The sequence below is a fragment of the Vidua chalybeata genome, chromosome 1 (assembly GCF_026979565.1).
Source record: "Vidua chalybeata isolate OUT-0048 chromosome 1, bVidCha1 merged haplotype, whole genome shotgun sequence".
NCBI lineage: Eukaryota > Metazoa > Chordata > Aves > Passeriformes > Viduidae > Vidua > Vidua chalybeata.
Window position 1 is genome coordinate 29,186,305 of NC_071530.1, and position 20,569 is coordinate 29,206,873.

Below are 20,569 nucleotides of genomic sequence, written 5' to 3' on the forward strand. Positions count from 1 at the left end.
TACATAAGATGTGATTCTCTGCAAAAGTTTCATTTCATAGGATAATGCTAGAAGTTGAGGTAGAAATTGTTATTACACAGGTAATACACATTCAAATTGTGTGTCTGCATTCAAGGCCATAGTAATAACAATCACCCTGTAACACACACAGATATCCAGACTGGTAACTGGCTCTGCCTCTTGCAGGACACTGTGGCCCTCACAGGGACACAGCACAAGAAGCACAAGTTGGAACACAGGAAATTTTGACTCTGTGTAGAAAAAACAAAACCCAAAAATGTTAGAGTGGTTGGCCAGAGGTTCGGTAAAGAGTCCTTCCTTGGTGATACACCAAGGGTGATTGTACCAGGCCCTGAGCAGCCTGCTTTAACTGGAAGGAGGCTGGACTACACAATCTCCAGAGGTTCCTTCCAACCCACACAATGGCTCTTATGGCTGCTTATATGGAGTCTAATGAGCAGAAAAGGAAGAGTTGGTGAGAGAACTTAAAGCTGGTCCAATTAACTCACAAAATAAAAGCAAGTCTTGAAATGGATTCATATCTCTTTGGCGACTAACACGTATAAAAGGATATTTGTATATCTTACTGGATTGCTTAGATAGTCTTTTTTCTTTGTTCAGCTGCAGGCATTTGACTCCCTTGTAACCTCTATTTTTAGTAACCTCTGGATTTCTGAGTAAATCTTAAGAGATGGGAGGTTTTCAAGGCTGTCACCAATAACCTATCACTGATGTATATAAAGTTTCTAGATTCAGCAAATTAAGTGAAAGATATATTTATATATAGACATACCTGGAAACAGCAGAAAAGACTACCCAAGGACACAAGGAGGTCTAACCCTAGTCAAAATCAAATGGCCATAGTATCCCTAATCTAATGCAGGGCTGAGCAACTGCCTTAAGACCATTAAAACAAATAAGACAGAGTGTTAGAGGAAACAGTCACAAGAGTGTAGACTTCCAAAGAAATGTGAAACATCAGCCTGAGTGCTGAAAGCAACTAAGTTACCATCACTGTCTGTTGTTTCTACTGTTTTTTAAGGAATGGAATTTTGTGCACATCCTTTACAAATGAGCAGAACTGTACCCAGTTCTGTTGTACCTGATTTGTACTACACCTGTAATTAAAACAAACATGCAGGGCACAGACAGTGAAAACCAGAATGAATGAAGTAAGGTGTGGAATACAATTGCCAAAAACATGTGTTTTTGTGGTTTTTCTAAACCCTGAAGATACCTAGTCAGCTCACTAGCTGTCACTCCAGAAAAACACAGCTTCTACTTATGTGTGAAGAGAGAATTTGGCATTCCACGCAGCCTGTTTTGTCTCAAATGGTGCCCACCATCCATGTTTACTCAAGGGAATTGAAGACAAGTTTTTCAGACCGAATATAAAACTTGTGTAATTGTGTCTCACTTGTCACTGCAGAAGTTAGAGATGGCTGTTTTCCTATCCGTTCTTATATTTCTCTTCTTACCCTCTTCACCCCTCATGCTATGGTGAGATGAAGTAAGGGCCTTTCAAAGAGAAAAGCAAAAGAAAGCCTTGTTGCAGACTGAAAGAAATAACCTGGTAATTCAGGCAGCTCAGACAGACCAAAGATTTTTATTTCCAAGCCAAACGCTTTTGGCTATAGAGGTGATCTCAGAGCCTGCTTATCTTTTCTTTGGGTATTAAATAATAGTATTCTTTGTTTAAAAAAATTATCTATTGAAGCACTGAAAGGAAAGGACTATCCATGTCTTCTGTGACTGAAGAATTCGACTTTTCTAAAACCACAGGGAAAATCTTGCTTCAGATAACATTTAAGTCTTTATTTATCAAAAAAATTCCCTCAGTAGCCTGAGGCTACACCATGCACATTTGATATGATACAGACAGAAGGCTGTACTGGAATTGTTTCAGATAAATTTTATTGAAGGAGAAAGGTGTGAAATAGTTTCTGTATGAAGAAGGTTGAGCAGATCAAGACTGTTCTGGTTGGAGAAGCAGTAATATAGGTCTAATAAAACACTGAATGGCAAGAAGAAGGTGAATAGAAATAACAGTTAATGGATTCTTCCCATATAAGAATTAGAGATTACCAAATAAAACAGCAATTTGCAAGCCCAAAATAGAGATCCTTAATTCAAGACACTTCATACAAGGTATACATAAGCACTGTGAATCATTTTTACAGGATGTTGCAGGTGCTACAATTTTATATTGTGTGTAAAGTGGCTTGAAATATTCATGGGGAGAAAAAATCAAGGGCCATTAATTACAAACATGTTACATGACTGACTCAAATTTGCACAGGCACAGAAAATTTCAGTATAGGTTTGGCAGACACACACCACTGACTATTGTGAGACAGGCTGCAAGACTGGAGAGGCATTTGGGCTGCCTGATGTGGCCATGCCTATATTCTTAAAACCCTCATCTGAATGAAGAAGAGCTGTGTTTTGCAATGAGGCAGAGACTCCAGAGTCCAAAGCTAATATATAGTTCTATGTTTGAGCAGAAACACCAGCCTGCAACTCCAAAACTCCTTCTGAAACTTGCTCATCTATTCCAGCATTATCTGATGAAATTAACAATAAGAAAAGAACACTTCGTTTAAAAAAACTTCCAACCAGCTCCTCTGTTATCCAAACCAAAACTCCACACTTTTCTGAGGTTTCCCTTCCAGAACCACAAAAGACATTGGCACGTTCTATAGACCCAGGCACCAGTAAAATCCAATATGTATTTAAAGAAGACTGATTGCCTGTCCTTACTGCAATGATTCTAAGGCCCAGTGCTCCACAGGGGAGAGATACAAGACAGCCAGGAAAGACATCGTGAAAACAGACAGTGAGCATATAAATCACCACTGCAGCTCAGACATGGAAGCTGGAAAGATGACTCCTATTTGGAAGATAAACTACACTGTACATGCTAAAGCAGAGCAAGCAAATCTTTTGATATAGGCAAAATGCAGAATACTGTGGGGACAGGAAAGGAATCAACCTTCTGCCCCCAGTGAAAACATTGGCTTTATTGAGCCAGAAACTGGAAAGGGCTATTCTTTCCTTGTGTTGAAATATCTCCAGACCATAGCTGGGAGGAGGACTGGGGCACTTGCCTACAATGATTCAATCTAATATGGAAAAAAAATATATGTTCTTATGATATTTTCTAGCACCAAAATATTTGTCTGCTTTAATAAGCCCAAAGAACCTAGGTGTCTGGTGATTTCTTGTCATAAATCAGGACCTCATTAGAAGAAAAAAGTATTAAAAGAAGGCAAAGATTCTGGCAGGAGTTTTGAGCAAACAATTGAAAAGCATTTTTGAAGTTTCAGTCATTTTGGTCCAATACTGCAGAGGCCACAGCTCTGAGCAATAGTAGTTCCAAAGTCAACTTAGTCTGTCAGCTAAGTACCTTAAAGCTCCTGAATTTACTGAATTTTAGACCACCAATTCCACTTTCTGCCTGTGACTGGATATTGCCTGCTTAGAACGACGCGCAAAGCTGTGGTTGTGGGAGGGAGCTGAAGAAAGTCATGCTACCTGACCAACAGGAAATTCAAAGTGCATCAATTCTGAGTCCAAAGAGCTGTTGAAAAGTAAGATAAGGTTCAGAAGGGGATTACTGTGTCCTAAATGTGATATTTTTATTGAGAGGGCAATGCTTAAATTACATTTTTATGAGCCAGAGTGGCATACCATCACTTTTTCATTTTACTGGGAAGCTTGCTGGGACTTCTCTGGTTCACAGCTGCAGAACGGATTAATTTTATCCTCTCCTGAATGAGACCTTCAGTCCCAGTGTAACTTCTAACTTGGAAGCAGCATGCAAGGACACTACAAGAGCAAAATTATTATATCATGAGACAGAGCAAAAGAGAAACAAGGAATAAAAAGTAATAAAACACTAAGACTTGATTCAGCAAAACATTTATTTGCAGATTAGCATTAAACATCCCTGACTAGTGAAGCACTAAAGCATGTTCTTGGGCTTAATCGAGTTAATGGGATTTACACAAGTCCTGAAGGTAATCATATGTTTCACTGCTTCATTAAATCAGAATACAAATACGAAATGGCAATGGTTATCCTCAGAGAATTCCACTGAAATACAGGGTGATACAAAACTATAAATCATGCTAAGGTATTTGTCATTAAAATTCAAACACAAAAATATGTTAAAGAAAGTGCAGGTTGCATAAGAGCTGAGCCTCAGAATAGCACTTTGTTTAACAAGATATCTGAGACACAGAACCTGTTTCAGTGTAAAATCAGAAGTAACTACAGTAAAGCCAAGGCTGACGCAGCTGAGATCAATATTAAACCCCAGAGAAGGGGAATTTTCTAAAAGTTTAGGGGGAGGGGAAGAAAAATGGAGAACAGGTCCCCAGAGAATGTGATAAATGGTGATGGGTTAGGCAATATAGCTCTGCTTCCAAAAGCCAGGCTTAATCCTCACTCAGGAGTAGACATTGTGCCACATATTTAATCTATCCCTTAGAGAGAGTCAAAAGGATCAAAAGCATCACACAGATACTTAAAGGGAAAGGTCATATTCCCATTGAGGACTAATGACTATATCCGTTCCTGCGAGCCCAGGGATTTCTGCTGAAGGAACTTAAACTGCAGTGTTTCCAGTGTTAACTCTGGCTGAAGGGTGTCTGCTGCCACAACAGCTTCTTGAACCCTTCCCCTTTACTCCAAACCCTCATGCTGTGGACTTGCAGCTCCCTGTGTTTCTCCTACAGCTTTTCCATGTCTCTCAGCAAAGGGATTCCTTTAACAAAACTAAGCTCTGTGATCAGATCACCCGAAGCCACTGCAACGTCTCAAAACTACCAAAGCCTTTGTGGTCACAGAAGAATTGTAGAGAGCTGCTATAATTTAAGAGCAGGGATTTTTTTTTTTCCACTGTAGTGGTTCAATGTGTGTTGTGTGCACACATGTGCTTCAGCACAGATGGAGATTCAAATGAATATCAGACCCTTTGGTGTGAGTTCAAATTTCCTGAAGGTGTTGGAATGTCTGTAAAACATCAGATGCCCTTTTGGTTGTTTTTTTTTATAAATACATTTCAATTCTCTGCTGATTTGACATTTCACTATATTTAGGAAAATAAGGAAAAAAATGACAACATATTGAAAAAAGTTATTATGGAAAAAAACAACATGGAAAGAGAAGGAGGCTTGGATGTCCTTGACAGCTACCTGCCTTTCTTATACAAAGCCACCTATGATTCTTCTACAACCACAAACAAGCCAGGTTTTCTTTGTGCTCTGTCCAGAAAGGAAGTTCAAAATATGTACATCTACTCCAAAGCTATTAATCTTTTTTATAAGATTATTGGGGAGAGTAGAGAACCACTGTCATATTTCTTAAAATTAATTTTCCCCAAAGCTTCAGGAATCTTTTAAGTAGGGTTTAATATACTCTTTCTTTTTTTTTTTTTTGTCTCCCAACATATTTACCTCCTAAACAATAGTTACTTTATGACTGTTTTACTTTTTTACTGCTTATATCCATTTCTCTGTTTCTTCAGGAAAGAAAAAAAAAAAAAGGCAAAAAACCCCAAACCCCAAAACTTTAGACCCCTGCATTGCTTTTGAGCTTGCTACTATCAACCCAGACCCATACAGCTGGAGAGGCTGTGTTTCCACAAAGGCTGAAGAATATATTGCATGAAAGAGTTTCTAAATGGTCAGTAAGACCAAGAAAACAATAATCACTGAACCTTTCAATTCTCAAAAATGGTTTCAATTGCATATTGAAAGTAACATAAGGCAAAACAGCAACAAAAATCAGAGTCAGGCCCCTAAACAAATGTCATCACTGCTTAGACTTCAGTGAGGGTGTTAATTATTATCACAAAGTGAGGAAACCACAGAATTGTTGGACGAAACACACGTTTCATGTGGAGAAAGTAGTACAAACAAACCAAAAACATACATCATTCTTCATGGAGTACAGAGAAGATGCATCTATTTATTCAACAAGCCTCCTCCTGTACAAACTATCTGACCTAGTACAGTACAACTTGCATCCCAAGGCTGTTACAGTCTTCCATATGCTTGTAATTTATTAACTATCTCAGCTATGAGACTACAACTGGAATAATTCTGAGTGTCATTAAGAGGGAACATCTTGTATCAAATCTACATATACTGTACTATGATAGCAAGACCAGAGAACCAACCTTCTCCCATACATCCAAAATTGCAGTTCTTTAAGATGAGATTAAAATTAAGAAATGCAATTATTCCACCTGGGTCTACGACATGGAATATATAAAATGTGTGCATTCATCATGCTATATATGGATAAGCCATGTACATGGTGAAAAAATGTACTTCTCACTACAACAGCATAGGGAGCAGTGATGCATGTAGTTCAGAAGTTATCCCACAGAATGACAAACAGCAGGTATTTCACACTAAGGTGGCAGAAAGGCCAGAGCAAGTAGTTTTTGGATATTCTGTCTAGAAAAGTATCCTTTCCCCCCTTTATTATCAAGATGATTTGTTACCTAGAGCTGAATAAAAAATAACATATCACAGTATGTATATAATACAGGAACATCATCTAGCCATGCCACAAAGATTTTATTTGTGAACCAATCTGGGAATAAAATTAGTTAGAGTGTTGAGGAAAAAAATAGAGACTAGGAGTTCACTGACTTGTACTCTCAGAATTAAGGAAGATCCTTTCCTGGTATGCACTCATCACCATGAGCAATTTTCAGAGTATCTCTTTGTTACAGATTGATGTCATATATGATACACAAGCTAAGCTGACACGCTTATGTTATGTCTCTATTGCCACATGTACCTGAATCATACTGACAAACCTTATTTTTTGGCTGATAACCATCAACTTTGTACAGGTTTGCACAATGGCTGAACATCAGCTTCAGCAGGCAAGATCTAGGTTGAGAGAAGGTGAGAGAAAATCTCCAACTGCTGTACAAAGGTGATAGAACAAATTTCACCAACTGAAACTTCAAGTCAACCTTATTGAACCCCTGGAAATTCCTAACAACAGAATCCTAGACCTGGTGTACAAAATATAATTAAATTGCTTTAGGCCAAGTAACTTTTAACTTAGGTCATTCACCATCAGCAATTTGAGCTAACTTACCTAGCTTGACTTAAACTGGGTTTAACATGGTCTACTTTTTCAAATGACCCATAACGATTCTATTCCTGTATTTTCTAACTGATGTACGAATTAATCTTTTTAAATGTCTCCTACTTCGAGATCTGCAAACAAAGCCAGTCCTGCACAAACCACACCTTTACTTGAATTTACTGCCATCATTTTAGAAAGTTTATTTAAAAGAATGTAACCCAAATATGTGCTTTTCTATGAAACACACTTTTCAAGTTCATTTTGCCAGAGAAAATACTAATTTTCCAGAAAGGCATATTTCATTTGCTACCAAAGAGGACTGACTGTAACATAAAGCGGGTGGTTCCTTTAGAAGAAAGAGAAACAATTTGACATGGTAGGTCTAGTATCCTTTTGCAATATCAAATGAAGCCCTACATTTTCAAAATGATGCATGGAAACTTAACCACGTGGTGCCCATTAAAGTCCGTGCCAGCTCTCATGGTTTATGAGGTCACCAGAAGTCCTTGATGGAATTACACCCCCGTTCTGTAAAGTGGATTCTCTTGTATCACAGATTCTGAACCAAAGCCTATAAGGTTCACAAAAATGTCTGCAGTCAGTTTGCTCAGGTTTGGATCACGTATTTCCACTGGAAAGAGAGAAACAAGAGAGAAATAAATTATTGAACAATTGTTAGTGTAACAGCATGGCATGGATCTTATGTTGATACATATTCCTGTATGGTAAGGGGGAAATAATGTCTTCCTGTAGCTGTGCTCAAGGCATCTGAATGAAAAGAGAAACACTGGGGAATACTCCTCTGAAAAACAAAAGGACATCCTGTGAGAGTGCAATTACAAAGTAATTCTTTGAGCATTCCTAACAGCTATCAGACAACATACAAAACACAGTATACTTGAAGAATAAATATTCTGTGCTCTTTGTGCATCGTGTGCATTTTTAGAATTTGCTGTTCTGGTGCACATATGTCAGTTTTGTATTTATTGGACCGAACCTTTTAAAATCTATCATAATAGTAACATTCAATGTCCAAAAGAGAAACCTGGCACTCAATTTGCACAAAGACTTTGCACATTGTTGTGTTTTAAAACACTCAGTAGTTAATAAAAGACGTGGTCTATTGGTATATTGGTTTTCATATTCTCTCCTCTGGAATATGATATTGTTTTAGCAATAAACTGATATGTTGATTGAATGCTTTCCAATTCTCAAGGTTTCTAGGAGTGTTCCTGAGGTTGTATCATGTAGCAGCACAGTGACTGTGTTAGAAGAATCCTTATTAGAAAATGAAAAGCCGTGATATCACTGGGTTCTCCTGAATCTGTATATGTAAGGTAGAATAATTTTATTCATAAAGTAGGTGTTTCTCAAGCCACATGATGATATTCTTTATTAAAACATGGACCAGGAATTTGTATTCTTGTCAAACATAGTCTGGACTCCATCAGGTTACGAAGTGTCCTAAGGTAGTCAACAATTAAGGGAGCAATTTTTAGGCATTAATACATGCATACCTTGCAAATGAAGGTCTGGAAAGAAGAAGACATGCTTCTTGAAGGAGATTTGCACAGAGCAAAAAAGAAATAATGTCTCTGAGACAAGCAGTAAATTAGGAAGCATAACAGCAATGCTATAAGGACTATCACCAATTGTTTCCAAGGGTTCATGGTGTCTATGGTTTACTTAGGCTTCTGTTACCCAGGGCTGGTACCCTGGCTAGCCAAAAACTGAAACAGTGCAGCACTTCTTTTACAGCAACCAACAAGATCAGATCAGACAGAGAGAGAAAAAAAGCTGACACTTCATATGGCTTCTCTCTGAAATAGGGAATACAGATGATACAAATATAGCTCTACTGCTGCTGGATTCAGGTGACTTCACACTTACTGCCCTGTCTGTCTGAGAGCTGCAGAGGTCACCAGCGGATAAGTGCGAATTAACCATAAAGGGAATGCAGCACTGTATCAAATTAATTTCTGTAGCAGCTGGGGAGGCTGTGGCAAAATTTCAGAGGTTTTGAAGGGCCGATCCCAGTGGTACAACGACTTTTGATTTTCCAAGAATGGCTGATCCCAGTGATACCACAGCTTTTCATTTTCCAAGGAAGATTCTTTTAACACACTCCGGAGTATATTTTCTTCTGTCTTTTGTTTTAGATTCTGTTGTTACTTTTCTTTGAAAAGAAAGAAATGTCAGGCAAGTTCAGAGTGGGGCAACTTTTTCATTAGAGAGGATTGAATCAGCCAGTAAAGGACAAAGTTTACAGCAGGAATCCTGTGAAAGAAGCATTGTGTACTTATGTTCACGTGCAAACCTTGTGATATAGCCTGTAATATTTTACCTTCTGCAGCCAGGTTGCCTTTCTTGCCTTTGCTTAAATGTCAGTATACACATAGCTAGCCTGGGCTATTCCCCCCTCCCATCACCTCTTCATCCCTCTGTACATCAAGCGCCAGCCAAATTTTACTGATAAAGCCAACACTAAGCAGAAGAAAAAATATGCATTCTTCATGCTGTACAGCTGAGCAGGACTAAATGGCTAATAAAAAGTCACAGGCAACAACTTTAAAATGGGGAAAGGAAAGGGCTGTGGGTAGAACTGAAAAAGGAAGGAGGCTGGAGTGGTGGGCTGTGGAGGGGGACATGTCATTCCTTGAGCTGGAGCCATTGCCAGTCCCTCTACACAGTTTGAGCTGCACCACCTCAAAAGTGCATTGTTATTTCTGCAAAATTTTTACTTCCATCTGAGGGCATTTTGGGTGAGCTGAGATCAAAGGCATTTGAATTAGTTTTAACTAATTCAAGCTTAACTAATTGAGCTTAACTCAAGTAGATATTTGACATGGATAAATACATTGCCAGCAGCAAAGAAATATTAATTAACAATTTGCAGTATCTCACACCTATACTTCAATGGCCTCTTTCTGAAGAAGTATTCACAACCCTGATATGAAGGCCGCAGAATTACATAGTCTTGGCTTTTAATTATCTTTTGGTAATATATTAAAATATGTATTATAGAATTGCCTGGGTTGGAAGGGACCTTAAAGATCATCTAGTCCCAAACCTCCTGCCATGGGCAGGGATACATTCCATTAAACCAGGTATCTCAGAGCTCCATCCAAATTGACCTTGAATACCTTCAAGGACGGGACATCTTCAACTTCTCCAACCCATTCCAGTGCCTCACCACCCCCACTTCTTTCCTAGTATCTAATCTAAACCTACTCCCTTTCGGTTTAAAGGTTTCCTTATCCAGCCACTACAAGCTCTTGGAAAAAGTCCCTCTCCATCTTATAGGCTCTCTGCAGGTACTAGAAGGCTGCAGTTAGACCACCCCAAAGCCTCCTCTTCTCTGGGCTGAGCAATCCCAATTCTCTCGGCCTTTCCTCGCAGGAGGGGTGCCTCTAATCAACTTGGTGGCCCTTGCTTTGGAGTCGCTCCAACAGGTCAATGTCCATCTTGTGCTAGGGACCCCAGAGCTGAATTCAGTACTTCAGAGGAGACCCCACCTTGAGTATAGGTGTTCACAGATTGAGAATTCCTAATAAATAATTCTATGCTGCTGGAGCTGTGAGAGATTGGGAATTCCTAATTAATAATTCCGTGCTGCTGGAGCTGTCACTTAAACTAAAGCTGCGAGCTCCTTTGCCCTTGCCCTCCAAGGGGGCCGTGTCAGCGACACCCGGGCTCTGACCACGGCGCGCTCTCCTCTACCGAGCTCCTCTTTTCCTCCCCGTCACCTACAACAAGCTGGGGCGGTACAGCCTCCTGCAGCCCCTTGGCATGTCCACAGCCCGGAGCCGGGAAGCAGCAGTCCGGCGCCCCCGAGGCAGCCGGGCCCGCTCCCGGGCCGCGCCGGGCCGGGCCGGATCAGAGAGGCGGGCGCGGCGATCGCGGCGCCGCACGGCGCAGCCGCCAGGGGGCGGCCGAGCGCGAGCCGCCCGCGTGCCGCGCCGGAATCGCGGGAGGGGGAAATGTGGGAAGCGTTGGGGAATGCCAGCGTGGGGAGCACAGTGGTGGCCGTCGACAGGGGAGCGGTCGCAGGGTGAAGTCCTGCGCTCGGCCGGCGCGTTTCTGGCTAGGCAGAAACTCAGGGAAAGCCTGCGACGCTGATTAAAGCAGCCCTTTCTCTGCAAAGCCCTGAGGTCGCAAACGCAGACAGGAATTCTAAAAGAAAATGCTTTTGTAATTCACAAGTAAAGGAAAAGTAGCAGACAAGAGGTTTTTTTCTTGCTGCCATCCTAAATCCATGTTTCTTTCAGAAATGTTATAGCCTTTTCTAATTTGGTCTGTTTAATTGAATTATTTTTTTTTCTCCTTCAAATGATTGCAACATAATGATGTGTGAAAACAGATTGATGTAAACTTTGAGATTTGGAATATAAAATGGGAAAACCTGAATTAATTGTTCAGATAAAAAGAAGGAGGAGGAGGAGGGGGAGGAGGAGGAGGAGGAGGAGAAGGAGAAGGAGAAGGAGAAGGAGAAGGAGAAGGAGAAGGAGGAGGAGGAGGAGGAGGAGGAGGAGGAGGAGGAGGGAGGAGGAGGAGGAGGAGAAGGAGAAGGAGAAGGAGAAGGAGGAGGAGGAGGAGGAGGAGGAGGAGGAGGAGGAGGAGAAGGAGAAGGAGAAGGAGAAGGAGAAGGAGAAGGAGAAGGAGAAGGAGAAGGAGAAGGAGAAGGAGAAGGAGAAGGAGAAGGAGAAGGAGAGAAGGAGAAGGAGAAGGAGAAGGAGGAGAAGAAGGAGAAGAAGGAGGAGAAGAAGGAGGAGAAGAAGGAGGAGAAGAAGGAGGAGAAGAAGGAGGAGAAGAAGGAGAAGAAGAAGAAGGAAACACCATCATTCAGAAAGGCACTAATTAATTGGAGGAAAAGTAACTCATGCTTTCCTGTTAAGTTATAATATGAATGGTAGCATTTTGAACTCTTGGCCTAAAATAGTTATATTGAGCTTTGATCCGTGGGACGCTAACAGACGGGAAGCAGAGGAGTGAATTGGGGTGAATTTAATCGTATCCAGAGATAGAATAATTAACTCTTATGGTGCCTAGCAGCAGTTAGGGTCTCTAGGAAAAGGCGTTATAAAAATAAAACCAGAAAGGGAAAAGGGCCATTTCTGTATATTTGAGAGAATAATATGACATCCTTCCCTAATATGAGTCATGAAATGAAGGCCAAATCTGTCTTCTTTATCATCAACCAAAGAGGGCCGCTGTTTGCAAATAGGATTAAACACTGTAGACCAGCAGTTACTGTCACCGCTTGTTTCTTGGGTTTTTATTCTCTTTTTATATTAGCAAGCATTTCTCAATACATGTGTGAGTACATGGATTAATGGCCCTTCTCCTGAGTCATAAGACATACAGATGCTCTCCTTTCTTTTCAGCCTTGGTTATTAACTAAATATCAAATCCTATTTGGTTAACACAGAGACTGGATCTGTGTAAGTTGGCTCAACATAGGATGTAGCCCTATTATGCTCCCTGATTTAGTTCTAAGTGTCCACATCAGTTCATCCGTGTCATTAATATGTATCAGTTCCCAACAGATCATGTTTTCATGTTGTAAAAACCTAAACTCGGGCTATCTATAAATGCAAGCTGTTCAGTGGTATTAAGACTCCTCTAGGAAGGACTCTAAAAGTAGTTTATAGATGGGGCTTGGAAAGGGTGTGCTGACCACAGTACAGATAGGCTCAAGTGCTGATTCAGACCTATGCTCAGACACAGGGTGTCTGTTCTCATGTGTACCTTCTCGTTTAATTGCTATGCTAATACCTGTTCCCACAAAAGGCATTGAAGTGCCTGTAAAAATGTGCAGGACATATTCCATAGCTAACAGCCTATAAACTGAGAGGTAGAATAAAATGATTCAAGAAATACTGGAGAGATGCTCTTTACATCAAAAGAAACAACACTTCATTTTTCAAAGGCCGAAACATCAGCACAGGTGACAATGTCTTTCAAAGCATAGAGTAGATATTAACTCACTTCACTAGAACTATGCAAAACCTCAGAAAGATGTACTTCACATGATTATGTATTATATAGCAAAGGGAAAGGAAGGAAGGAAGAAAGAAATCTCCCCAGCCTTTCTGTAAATGCATACAATAGAACTCATTGAAAAGCCTCTCAGTATATTGCAGTGCTGAACAGTAAATCAATGTAATCTGAATTTCTGCAGTAGCAGGAAACTTTCCAAATGATCGCTATAAATGGAGCACATGTTTTACGTATAGGTTACTATTTTTGGCAGTCCATCAAACCCCTTTGATGTGTAGACAGTGGGGTTTCATCCAGCTAGCAGGACAAGAATAAAAGGTCCGTATTCTTCCTTGTGCCAAGATCCACTCAGAGCAGAAGATGGGGAGCTGGTTATGGTCACACAGCTCTACAGCTGCTCCTGTCTCAGCCTGAGCAGAACTTAGATAAGCTTGTGTTTTAGTCCCTGAGATGTACCCGTTAAGAATCAAGAGCACTCTATTCTGCTTCTGTGAGTGTCTCAGTCACTCCATGTGCCAGCACAGGAAGAATTGGCACAGGAGCTGTTTATACCACCTTGCACTGGCTGCATGGTTCCTTACATAGGGAACATCCCCCAGGGGCCAGTTAAGGCTCTGGAACACCTGCACAATACAAAGTGACGGAAACCAGCACAGAGAGTCTGGCCCGTGAGTCCTCAAAATGGAAAAAGGCAGATGAAAAAAAACACACCAAGGCAAGGGAAACCAGGCATCGCATGAGGATTAGAAAGAAAAAACCAGGATGAAAATTTGTAAAATGGAGTAAATCACTTCCTGACTGCCACAGAGCTGAACTTCAAAAAAGATCCACTAAGCCCACAGCACTGCTGCTCAAGACAGACAGTGTCTGAGTGTCCTTCCTCTCCTCGGGTTTCTCATCAAAGATGATGTCAAGATTTATGTATCCCTTTCTGAATAGTTCTGTGAGTTAAAACTAGCCTCAGTCCATTACATCTTCCACATAAAGCAGCAAGCAGTAAAATGTTTTGCCGCATGTGGGTAATACACTATAGGACACGAGTGTCCAATAGCCATGATTTTGTGGCTGTCCAATAGCCATGATTTTGTGGCTCTCCAAGTTAATTCCAATTACAGAGAAACCAGTGTTGACAAAGAGAATTAAAAATGTCTATTTTGCCCACTATATTCTTTTTATTTTTAAATTATTTTTTTAAAACTCATTACACTCATGGCATATATATATATAGCACATTTTCATTAGCCCGTCATCAAAGCACACAAATACTAAAACTCCTCTGCTGTTCTGAGTGACATATTTCAGGAATAACTACTCAGAAATAACTGCTGTAGATGTGTCTGGCTGCTGAACATGAAAGTATGGGTGCTGCTGACTGCCTGGCAGCTGGCCCAGCATTTAACCCTGCTGTTTTAAAATGTCGTAAAATAAGCACAATTTAATCTTTTGAAACCTTTTGGTCAGTGACTGTGATTTCCGCAAAAAATGACTTCAAAGGAAAGACAGGCACCTTTGTTGATGCCTTTTTAAGCAGTCATGAGTTCTAAATTATTTTAAAAAAGGGAAGCAAAAACCTCAAAGTGTGTAACACCTCCTCAGAATTAGATGCTGAAGCGATATGTAAACTGGGTTGTAAAAATCGATCCTTCACTAGTGATGTGGCTCAGAATGATATAATTAAAAGATAATGTCAATGGAAAAAGTATATCATCATAGACTAATGGGCTCCTCCTGACACATAAATACCACAGCAAAACCTCTATTTTAATGAAAAAATACCATTTAGAAGCCAAGATATTTGATTTTCAAAGCAGGATGTGTTGAAAATGTTCTATTTCGGTGGCTATATTTCTGTTTTGCCAAATATCTGACACAGAATTAACACTTCAAACTTGCAGTCTTCATGTAATACACAAGATTCCTCCATGCCTCAAAAGCAGCATGCTTTACCTGTGCAAAAGGCAGCTGACTTCTGCAAATAGGTTTCCTTTTGGTTAGTGAGTTGCAGTCTTAATGCAGACTGAAGGTTTTATTTCAAAACTTAGATGTGAAAAAAAATTATCTGTATGTAATCATTTGACATTTATTCCATTCACCTTGATTTAAGGAATGTGGGAATTGCTGGGGATGAGATGTTTTAGGTGGTTGTTTTTCACTGCAGTAAAAGTGCAGTTAAAATTACCCTTTAAACACATACAAGAGAAGAAAACAAAGAACATGAAGATACCTTGAATAATTAAGCATATTTCCAGTCTACATCATATTACCCTTTTTACCTTCACAAAAAGACAAAAAAGTCACTCTTCTGTTCTTCTCAGGTTTAGGTGGGGAAAAAATGCCTTTTGACATTCCAGTATTAAAGCAGAATGATATGAAGAGCATTTGATCTACCACTGTATGCCAGGATGCTTCAAAAATGCCTACCAGATGTGGCCCTCAAAAGTCTTAGGCATCTTCTGCTTAGCTCCTGGCTTTAGACCAGTCCAAGGAAAGAACTGGCTGATGAGCTGATCAGACCAAGCTGATCTGGACAAGATCTGGATGACTGTTGTCACCTACAAAACTTTAAAATCAAAAAGGGAAGTGCCTTGCAAGACTAGGCGCCTCCAGGATTAGGCAGCAGCCAAGAACGGGTTTCTGGAGAGTGCTTTTGGATGCTGTTCCACCTACATCCTGCCTTAGGTGCCTAAGTCCTTTACTAGAGCTAGCCAGAAAGGCTAGATTCCCATTGAAGTCTGGAGAAGGATTTACATTAACTTAAGTGGATTGGTTCAGGCCTTAAAATGAGAACCATGTGTACATCCTTATGAAGAAGCTGGTCCTTTCTGTTTATTCATTGTGACTTCTTGCAGTATTGAACCATTCCTATGCAAGAATCCACAAATAATATGTCAGAAGATGTTCTGGAGGATGAGAGTTGTGACTTTCTTGCCCGTAGTCCATGCTGCTCTCGGTGGTTCTGGCCATACAGCAGCCACCCTGGCTAATGGGCCACTCCAGCCACATACACCATTCAGGTCATATATAAGCTCTAATTGTATTACTTGTTTGGCTCGTCAATACTTTTCCATGGAGCTGAAGGAAAGGAGAGCATATGGAATAGAGAAGCAGGAAAATTAATGAATGAAAGAATATAACTTTCAGGGTTCTGGCAATGTTTTCACATCCATATTTTCCTCCACTCCCCTGAGGTCACAAAAAGCAAATGGCATGTTCATTTCCTTCCATCTGTGCTATTCTGAACAGCAAATAAGAACTTATATCAAACTTCCTTAATAAGCAGGGTGGGAGGAAAGCTGGGTAATAATTAGCTACTGGCTAGAAATGCCTTGTAGATAATTTGACTTTCAGAATGATGTTCATTGTAGACACATTTTTCTTCTTTCTTTTCCTATTTCGCAATGCCGTGACACTTTAAATTAAAAATTTAAAAAAGCCCCAATTCTTCCCAAATCCTACCCATCACACATGAAGCAGCAGGAGCAGACCCATGCAGAGGCAGGCCAGCGCTGTCCCGTTTTCCTTTAAAATGCACGCGATTCCTTGTAAACAGTGGGACGAGGTGGCTGGCCAGGAAGCCCCGGTGGTGTTGGATGTGTGGCGATGGCCCCCCTTTCCCCGGAGAGAGGCTCAGCTCCAGCTGCAGCTGCTCCCCCCCGCCGTTGGCTCCGCAGGAGGGGGCAGCTGGCAGGGCCTCCCCGCCGCCCCAGCAGATCGCTCCCCCCGCCCTGAGCTGCAGAAACCAGAATTTAGTGACCTGGCGATGCAGCAAATAAATAAATGAATGGAGCTGGAGAGCTTTCTGGAGAGGCCTGCGGGCCGTGCTTCCCAGAGCGAAGGAGAGGAAAAGCGCTTCTGTAGGCGTCTGGCTGGCTGGGTTCCTGTCAGAATAATGATTTCAATGTTACTGTGATTTCACCAAGTGGCGCGCTGGGGCACCTAGGGTCTTGGTAGGCAATTTTTTACAGTTGTGAATGCAAATAAGGCATTTATTTAAATTAACCCTCTATTATACAGAGAAAACATAAGTTGAGAGGAAGCAGTGCTGCTTGAGTAATTGAGAGCAGTGCACTTATAAAAGCAGGGAGGAGGACAGGTCTTGAACATCACCTGGGAAGCACTGGCCAATATTTGCCTTTAAAAATGGGGTTCAAGGACAGTAGTTCTGCCGCCAACCTGGTTAGCAAGGCATCTCTACACCTCGGCTTCCAGTCTGTAAAATGGGCATAAGGATCACGTCCTTACATAAGCCCCAGAAAAGACACTTGCGGGATATGAAATCACTGAATGCACACTAGGAAGCAACCAGATTTCTGCTCCATAGCAGTATTCCCATTTCTAAGGGGAAAAAAGACCCACCTTGCAATCATGGGCTATTTCTTTAAGTTAAAGTCTCCTCCTAAGCAGAATTGTGCTTAATTACATCCTAAAAGATTTCTTTTAGTAATAGTATATAGTGTATAGTAATAGTATATACTAATAGTAAATAGTGTGAGACTATTTACATGTTTTATGTTTCAGCTGGTTTGGTTTCCAAAAGGGCAAAGTAATTTCAAGCCAGAGAAGCAGGACACAATTTTACAAAGAGGATAAAAATAGACAATTTTGATCAATGAAAATTTTTTTCAGATTTTAAATGTCCAGAAATGGATCCAAACTCTTTTCTGTGGGAAAGTTTCATTTTCAACCAACTCACATTTTTATAAAGATCCATTTCATTAAAAGTTTTTCACCTAACCTGGTGCAGTAATACAGGTTTGTACCTGGGTATTGCCAAACCTCTGCTGGGCTCCTTTTGGGCTTGATGAGTTTCTGCCAGTTCCTTGATGCCTAGGAAACACCACTTTACTGCTATGGCAAAGCCTGAGTTTAAAATAAGGGCCATTCCATTCCTGCCTTTGGTTAAGCCTCTTCTTTTTTTTTTTTTTTTTTTTTTTTTTTTTTTTTTCTTTTTTTTTTTTTTTTTTAATTTTAAAAACATTTCCCTCTTATTTTCATGGTAAAAGGTATTTTCAATATTTTACAAGAAAATACTGAATGTCCTTATTAGCTTTAGGTCATAAATGCCACAAAACAGATTTAAAAACTGGAATAAACCCAACATAAATGCTTACTATTGGTGAATATAAGGGCATACAAAACAGGGCAGTAAAGTCACTATACAATATCAGTAAAACCATTAAAAAATCTGGAAAAGCATCAAAATGGCTGGCCTCTTTGTAGTTTCAGCACAGAAAAAAAAAGCATTGAGCCTTATTTCTAAATATTTTCCCTGGTGGGAAATAACAGCTTGAAAATAATCCCAGATGTATTCATTTGTGCAACATTTTTCTGCTTGCAACATATAGGCATGGAAAAATTATTGAAGGTTTCAGTTCTGGACTTGTATTTTAAAAATGTCAAGCTTTTGAAAAACAGCATAATTTTTCCTTAAAAGCTATTCATTTACCTGGAATGTTGGCCAGCAGGCGTACATTATGGACTTGGTTTAGCCAAGATTGAAAAATTGCCCAAAGGCAAAAGAGAAGTAGGCAATTTTTGTGGCTCAGATTATATACCAACACAAGATACAGCTGAGTTGATTTTTGAACTGGCATATAAAAGAATTTTGCAAGTATGTGATCTTGAAAGTGATCAAAAGCTATCTGAGGTTTTTAAAAAGCTCAACAATTGTAATTTTCATGTTGTCTTTTTTACAGTCACAATCTGTATCCTGAGGTGCAAGTAATAAGAAAGCTCTTATTAAATGGCTGCTGAAAACAATAAAAAAAAAGCAATCCAAGCCTATACGTAATAATTTCCAAAGATAAGCAGATTAAGACATAATTCTCTCTGCGCTACAAAACAAATTGTTTGATAAAATATTTCCATTTTGGGTAGATATTAAAAAAAAAACCAAGGCATCAGTTCACTCAAAACCTCAGGAAGTTGTCTTGTTAAAGGAATCAAATTTTTCTTCTGTTCAATCTAGACTATTGTCTTGAAAAGCTATTTGTCTGGATAGCATTTACAGCCCAGAATTTTCTGTGACTAATTTCTGTGATATACAGTAAGTGATGTTACCATGTATAGGTGACTACAAATAATTTTGATATGTTAGACCTATTGGGAGGAGTGTGGGGGGCTGTTGCCCTCAATGGGTATAAAATCACTTTCTTTATGGAAGGGAGACTCTTTTATAAAAAGAAAGAAAAGTCAGTGAAAATTCAGGAAATAAAATTATTTGTCAAGAGCCAAAGGTACCGATATGGGAAAAGGTAGAGTGGTCAATCTAGTTCACACCGACCCTTTAGGGGTGAGGACAGTGCCTGTGCTCTGGCAGGAGAAGCCCAGCTCCAGCCAGCTCCAAGAGCAGACTGATGCTGCATCAGCTCAACACTCAGTGTGACCTGAGCAAGTGAGCAAGGCTGGTCAGTGTGGACACAGTGCCCCATGAGCAGAGCTCCACTGGCTTGGACAGAATATCAGTGCACAGTGCTGATGTCCTGCAGAACTGTGCCAGTCTGACTGGAGCCTGCCAGAGGGGGTCCAGGGCAGCACATGTACAGACCATGGTGATCCAAGGGCCACGCAGTCTATTCTGTCCCCACAGGAATCATTGCCAGAACTTTGCTGTTTTTCTCTTTGGGGAGAGTTGAGTCTTTAGAGGGTACCACAGAGGTTACACTTCAGGAAACTTATGGCCACCAAGTTAATTAGGGGGATGGAGCATGTCTCCTGTAAGGAAAGGCTGGGAAAAGTAGGTTTTGTTCAGCCTGGAAAGGAGACAGTTTTGGGGTGACCTAATTTCCTTCCAATACCTGAAGGGAGCCTACAGGAAAGCTGGACCGAGACTATTTACAAGAGCATGTAGTGACAGGAGAAGAGGGAATGGCTTCAAACTGAAAGAGAGTAGGTTTAGATTAGATGCTTCAAATAAGTTATTTACTTTGAGGGTGGTGAGGCACTGGAGCAGGTTGCCCAGAGAAGTTATAGATGACCCAAACACTGGAAGTGTTCAAGGCCAGGTTGGACTGAGACACCTGGTCCAGTGAAAGGTGTCCCTGCCCATGGCAGGGAGGTTGGGAATAGATAATTTTTAAGATCCCTTCAACCCAAACTATGACTCTATGATTCTTTAATTCTGTCAAATTAGGGGTTGCTGCATGACTGGCAATATTCAGCTGACTGGTTATTCCATGAAAGGTGGTCCTTTTTCCTTTTGGAATGCAGACTGCTGCTACCCATGCAGTCTACCACAAATGCAGAGCATTAGAAGAAGCTTCAGACACAAGTTAGAATGACTCGGAGTGCTCCTAGGTACAACTCATCAGCTTTGCCCTGCTGGAGGGAATGTCCACACTCAGGTCACAGGTGACAATGGAACGTGGTCCATATGCTGGGGAAATGATGAGCATTATGTCACAAATGGTGTTTTACTCACTTCTTCACTAGATCCAACATCTCCTCAATGAGA

General features: G+C 40.5%; 1 long non-coding RNA gene across 1 annotated transcript; it reads right to left on the bottom strand.

The window, feature by feature from the left end:
• Positions 1 to 7,286: 7,286 nt before the first annotated feature.
• On the bottom strand, positions 7,287 to 11,013 carry LOC128791827 (uncharacterized). The gene is made up of 2 exons (XR_008432164.1): positions 10,867 to 11,013; positions 7,287 to 7,747 (listed from the first exon to the last, which is right to left on the bottom strand). It is a non-coding gene; the product is annotated as an uncharacterized LOC128791827 (long non-coding RNA).
• Between the last annotated feature and the right edge of the window lie 9,556 nt (positions 11,014 to 20,569).